This window comes from Crinia signifera, chromosome 9 (assembly GCF_055691185.1).
Source record: "Crinia signifera chromosome 9, ASM5569118v1, whole genome shotgun sequence".
Taxonomy (NCBI): domain Eukaryota; kingdom Metazoa; phylum Chordata; class Amphibia; order Anura; family Myobatrachidae; genus Crinia; species Crinia signifera.
In genome coordinates this window covers 116,921,420-116,927,653 of record NC_139225.1, presented here as the reverse complement: position 1 = coordinate 116,927,653, position 6,234 = coordinate 116,921,420, and positions in this window count along the sequence as shown.

Genomic DNA, 6,234 nt, shown 5'->3' with positions numbered 1-6,234 from the left:
TCAAAGAGTGAAATGGCGCCAATGCCCCTTTATATAGGGGGTGTGATGCATAATGGAAGGGACCTAGGTGGCCCAATAGGTTAGGGGGTTATTGGTCATGTGGAGACAGTCTTGTAAATCGCACTCCGGTTGGTCTAAAATGTGCACATGACCGGCGGAAGAAATCGCACTTTTTAGTGACATCATTTCGCATCAATTCGCCGCAAATCGCACTACATCGCACTTTTTATCCTCTAATGCGCATCCCATTAAATATGCGAATTATGACCAAAAAATGCGATTTCTGAAAGTGCGAAGAGCGGCGATGTGGAGTGCGAAAAATATATGCGCTTTTCTCTTAGCCCATAGAATGTCACCCCTGGTGTCAACCTACTTAATATCTCTTTATTGTCTATATTCCATCCAGAAATTGTGCATTTTTCTAAATTTTAATGGCTTTGATTTTTTTCTACACTGAGGGCCAGATGTATCAAGCTTCAAAAAGTGATAACATGGAGAGTGATAAACAGCCAGCCAATCAGCTCCTACCTGTCATTTTTCAAACCCAGCTTGTAACATGGCAGTTACAGTAGGAGCTGATTGGCTATTTTTTATCACTCTCTATATCATCACATTTTGAAGCTTCATACATCTGGTGCTGAAAGAACTCTCTGGGAGGTATTCAATTTCGACAGTCGGAATCCTGGCCCGTTTTCGCTCTACTCGACAAAGACTTGACATGCGGAATTCAATGTTCCGTCTGTTGAGTGGCGGAAAGTGGGCGTGTCGGAGAAAAGCGCCTGGATTGTCAAGAAACGGCCGTTTCGGACAAAACAGATTAGACTTGTTTTAAAGTTGGATGTGTTTTGTCGAAATCCGCCTTCAATGCTGTCGGAAACAGCAGCATTGAATTTGTGTTTTATTTATTAGTGGCCACAATATAAAATATAAGGTTTGCACTGCTACAGTAGGTACAGTATAGTGGCAGAAATCCAGGGCTCAAATACAGTAGGTGCAAGTGATGTCACCAAATAGAATATTGCATGCACTACTACTACACTTTTGTGTGACATACAGTAAATGACCTATAAAATATTCATGTGGACATTCCGCATCTCTCCAGGGTTCTACTGCAAGTGTGAGAGTGACACATTCCATTGCACTTTTTACTTGCTGCAGATTATTTCATGGCTCTGGTTAAAGGATTCCACCAGTCAAGGTGAATAGAGCGGAGACGGACGCAGTGTCAATGTTCTGGCAGTTCAGCAGATTATTTGTCACTGTGCAAGACATCCTGGAAACCCTTGACTGCCAATATTCAGAACTTGTTGACATTCTGGTGTCCACATTTTGAATGTCGTCCTTCTGACTTTAATCACATGGTTGAATCTTGATTTATTTTTTAAAGTTAAAAATAAACATTTTTGAAATCCTGGCAAATGTTCTAATATTTGAACAGTTTCTGGCTAAGGCACACCGTACTTGACCAATTTGTGACTGGCATATTTACCATTCTCTATTCGTAAAGCAGACACTAAGGGGGAATTTATTAAGATGGGAGTTCTATTTCACATGGGATGTTGCTATGGGCAACCAATCAGATGCTATCTGTTATCTTCTAGAAGGTGTTAAATAAATAAGAAGCAGATTCTGATTGGTTGCCCATAGCAACATCCCATGTAAAAAAGAACTCACATCTTATAAAATTTTGTTCTAAATGTAACCTGGATCTGGATCTACCTTTCCCACCATTCTATAGAACCTGCTCTTAACAAGGTGGCTAATCATAATCATTTTCATCTATGTATAATTGTCCTTTGCTCATCCGCCTGGACATATCTGCAACCTTTGACCCTATGAACCACACTACATACCCTCCACTCATTTGTTGCCTTTAACTCTGTCCTTTCTTTTCAACCGCTTCTTCTCTGTCTCCTACTCTGACTCTATACCACTTCTCTCCTTCTCGGTGTTCACAAAGAATATATTTCTAGCTATCTTAACTTATCCCTGTCTAGTTCCTTCCTTGGAGACCTCCTCAGCTCCTCAACCTCTACCAGGGTCGGCCACTGGAGGGCGGTAGTGAGTTGCAGGATAAGCAGCAGCAGCAGGAAAGCTCCCGCAGAGGAGAGCAGGAGGAAGGAATCTGGCAGCTGCATCTGCCAAGCACTTCTTCCAGCTATTCGGTGAGTGAGCTGTACGCCCCAGTGCCCCCTCCCCCCCCTGGAGTGCACCCGTGTTACTTGGCGCTTTAAACTCGCTCCGCCCATCCCTGGCTGGTTGTCATCAGCTGCAATCTCCGGAGGCTGCCCCCCCTCCCCCCCAGCTAGTGAGCCACGATCTGCTGCCCCCGTGCTAGACACAGCACTGCAATCTGTGGCATTTCGCGGCAATCTTTAGCAGCTGCTCCCCCCCTCAGAAAGTCATCGTCAATCAGTACCCACCCCTGCCCCCCCCCCCCCCCCCTGCTGCACACAGCAGCAATCCTCAGAATGTGCCCGCTCCCCCCTCAGCTAGTCAGCGGCAATCACTGTCCACCCCTGACCCCCCTGCTGCACACAGCAGCAATCCGCAGCATGTGCCCACTCCCCCCAACCAGCAGGGGGGGGGGGGCGGTATCCTGTGGGTTTGCCTAGGACACCTAGGTGCCTTGCACCAGCCCTGACCTCTACTGCTACTTTTATGATGATAACACCCACATTTAATCCCTGTGTTCTCTCTTGTGTTTCTTACTATCTGTTACACTCTGTCCTCTCTGGCCATCTGCTAGTAGCAAGCAGCTAGTAGGTTGTGCTTCATGTTGCTCTCAGCTGCATCCACTGATTACCTCGGCTGATGGTATAAAAGGGAATCAGTAGGACTCTGCCCTGCTGGTCATAGTTTCTGTTCCTGCTCCATGTGTGGATGGCCTGTACTCCAGCTCCTTCAGGAAATAAGCCTTGGATATTTGCCTTGTCTGTTATGTTCCTATCATCAACCTGGCCTGGATACCGGCATTTCTTGTACCCTAGAAGTTACTTTGTTTGCTGTGGAATTTATACTTTATTCTTTGCTGCCTGAATAAAGTATTTAATCTATATTTCTGTGGACATTAATTTGAGCTGCATCCAGGTCCTGGCTAGATCAATATTATTGCTAGCTGTTTTCCCCTGTTCCCAGGGATTGTATTGTTTCTCAGACCTTATGCACAGAAGGGGTTAATCGCACATACTTTGTCACTACTCATCAAGTACCTTTCCACACCTGGTCCAGAGTCCTGAACGTGTCTGAACTCCTCTGCAGCCACAGTCTAGTCTCTCTTTACCAGCCCGTTGCTTTACTCCAGATACTGACATATGGTTTCCAGTCTGCCAGATCCTAACACTATTTCCTGCTGGATGTCACTGTAAACTCAATATGTCTAAAATTTAATGGATCCCCCCAATCTAGAACCCTGTCTCCTCCCCTCCTTTCTCTATCTATTGATGGTACCATCTGTCCCCCATATCCCATCTGTCCCTTAGGTCCACTGTTTGGGTATCATGCTTGACTCCTTCCTCTCCTTCATGACTTACCTTTGGTCTGTCTCACAATCCTGCTGCTTTCTTTGCAATATCTTTAGAATCAGACTGCAGTTGAACTAGTTACACCATCATGTGTCGGGCACCACTTGGGTCATGGACATCTTGTTATGATGGCACGTGGAACCTGGAAGGAGTGGCCTCTGCATACAGCTGGCTTATTTGGTTGATAACTAATTTAAAAAAAACACATCAAAGCATGTCTGGAATCTGTCGGAGAGGCCCAGCGTGTGATAGCGTTATATGAGTCAGTTGAGTCAAAGATGGATTTTTTGGGCCCAATTTAAAATGTGTGGTGCCAACCTAACACAGCCATTTCCCGGCAAATATTGCCCCAACAGAATGACAGTGCCAGCATCATGTTACTGGGATGCTTTTCCTCAGTGGGCACTGGAGAGCTTGTTAAGAATGGATAGTGCAAAATTCTGCAAGACAACCTGCTTCAGTCTACTAGAAAAGTGAAGCTTGGGAGAAAGCTTCAAGCCCAAGCAGAACTCCAAAGGAAAATTGTCCCTGGTTGTTGAACAAATGATGTATGTTCTGCAGTCCCAATGTGATTGAGAATCTTTAGCGTTCCTCAAATGTCTAACCATCCCGGAGTAAGTCTGCAGAAAGAATAGGCAAAGATTACTTGTGCAAACCTTATAGAAAATAATGCAAAGGACTTTGTTGTTATTGCAGAAATATATGGTTCTAACAAGTTTTAGTCTGTATGGGATTCATCAGTTGTTCACAAACCTTTTTGAACCTCGGTGCCCTAGAGTATCAGAATATTTTTCATGGCACCCCTATTTCAAAAGTTTCTTGTTGATAAATTTCGAAAAAAAAAAAAAAAAAATTAAGTCAATTGTGTTTATATGTTATCCTTAGGATCAATTATGTAGCGAGGAACCAGATTTTCTTTTGTTTGCCCAAATATTTCTTGATTGGCGGCAACTAACTCTGGTTTTGCCTATTGCTTTGTCCATAACTACTGTATTATGAATTTTTTCCTAGACCACCAAATCCAAAGCACAGAGTTTGGGAACCACTGTGTTAAATACTTATGAGCCTACTAGTATGTAATAAAAAATACTATATGGAACAATCCATTTTGTGGGCAAATATAATGACTTTTTATGAAGTTTTGCAAGTCCCTGTAATTATCAATTTTTTTATGACAATCAATGCACAATTAAGTTGTAAAATAAATTAAATATTTTTGAATATTATCTTTTAAGGAGGGGTAGGGGGCAAGATTAAATGTTGGCAGTGGACCCCCAATTCTTTTGAGCAGTCCTATATTGTTTTCTTGGGTATGAAAATGCTTTAGTAATGTTCCAAGCTAATGGCAACAGCTTAGATTGACCCTGGCAGAGAGAATTATGCATCTTAGTGCATGCTCATTGACTTTATGTTTCTCCTCTCCTGCAGCTGCCTTTTCGGAGGTGGGCCTGGAGTTTTCATGTACTTAGGCCCCGCACTTGTGGCAAATGTCTGTGGTGAAGAAATGGGGCTAAATGACTATATTTGTGGCATTCTTGCCCCACCTCTCCATATGAACTCACAAGTCCCAGTATTATACTCAGAGGCGGATTTTACCTAGTGACCACAGCCATGCTAGTAGACTCCTTCACCCTTAGTGAGCTGCCCAGTTGGAGTCCATGCTGTACCTACAGTGAGCTGCTCTCCATGTGAGGCACTATGGGGAAGGTTTATTAAGCCTGGAAAAGTGCTAAAGTGGCAGGTGTTAATGCAGCAGCCAATCAGCTCCTAACTCTAATTTATTAAAGCCAGGAGCTGATTGTCCGCTGCATTATCACCTACCGCTTGATCAGGCTTAATAGTTTGCTCCTTTGTCTGCTAACCAGATACAGGACAGGCTGTCTGAGAATAAGGTGTTTCTGCCTCCTGGGACTGCCAGTCCAGACTGAGATTAACAGAAGGAATGCTTCCATTCAGAAAACACTCCCCTGTATTCCGTCTGCCCTACCTAGCTTCTAGGGGCTGCAGCCAATGCATCCCTAGAAGCTTTAGCTTGTGCCAGTCTACCAACTTTGTGTGCATTCCTTGTCCCAATGACTGCCAGTGGGCATTCCCCATTCAAAAATGCAGCACAAGCAGTACTGCTGACCATTGGGATGGCAGCATGGGCAGCCCCCTCCCTCATCTTAAAGGTTGAGAGCTGCCACTGATTATATTCCCCTCATACCAACTTCCCCAGAAAGTGACCATGATGTGGAAGATCCACCACAAAAAATGCAGCCGATCTACCCAATCTACAGAAATTAAGAATATCCTGAATCTTTCGGGAGAGTAGATAAGTATGACGTAAGGGGAGATTTCTCAAATATTCTACAGAGGACAGGTGGAAATCTTGCCCCTGGCTATCATTCAGTGACCTCCTAAAGCCAGGTACATACTAGGTGATGTGTGTATCCGACCAACGGGACGGCTGATGGTCTGATACACGATATCCTTCAGAATAAATTCTATTTCTATTGAAGGGAAAAGTCCCCTCCTGCATAAAGGATTGTCATCTTTGTGGATTTAATGCACATCATTGCATGTATCCTGCAGCTCCACATATCTACCGGCCCACGCACCAGTCCACGCAGAAGTTCACTAAACATCCTATGCTCAATTATTCGTCCACTCGCTCATGCACAGTTCTGCAGAAATAGATGCAGATCCACAGTTCTTGATAACACAACAA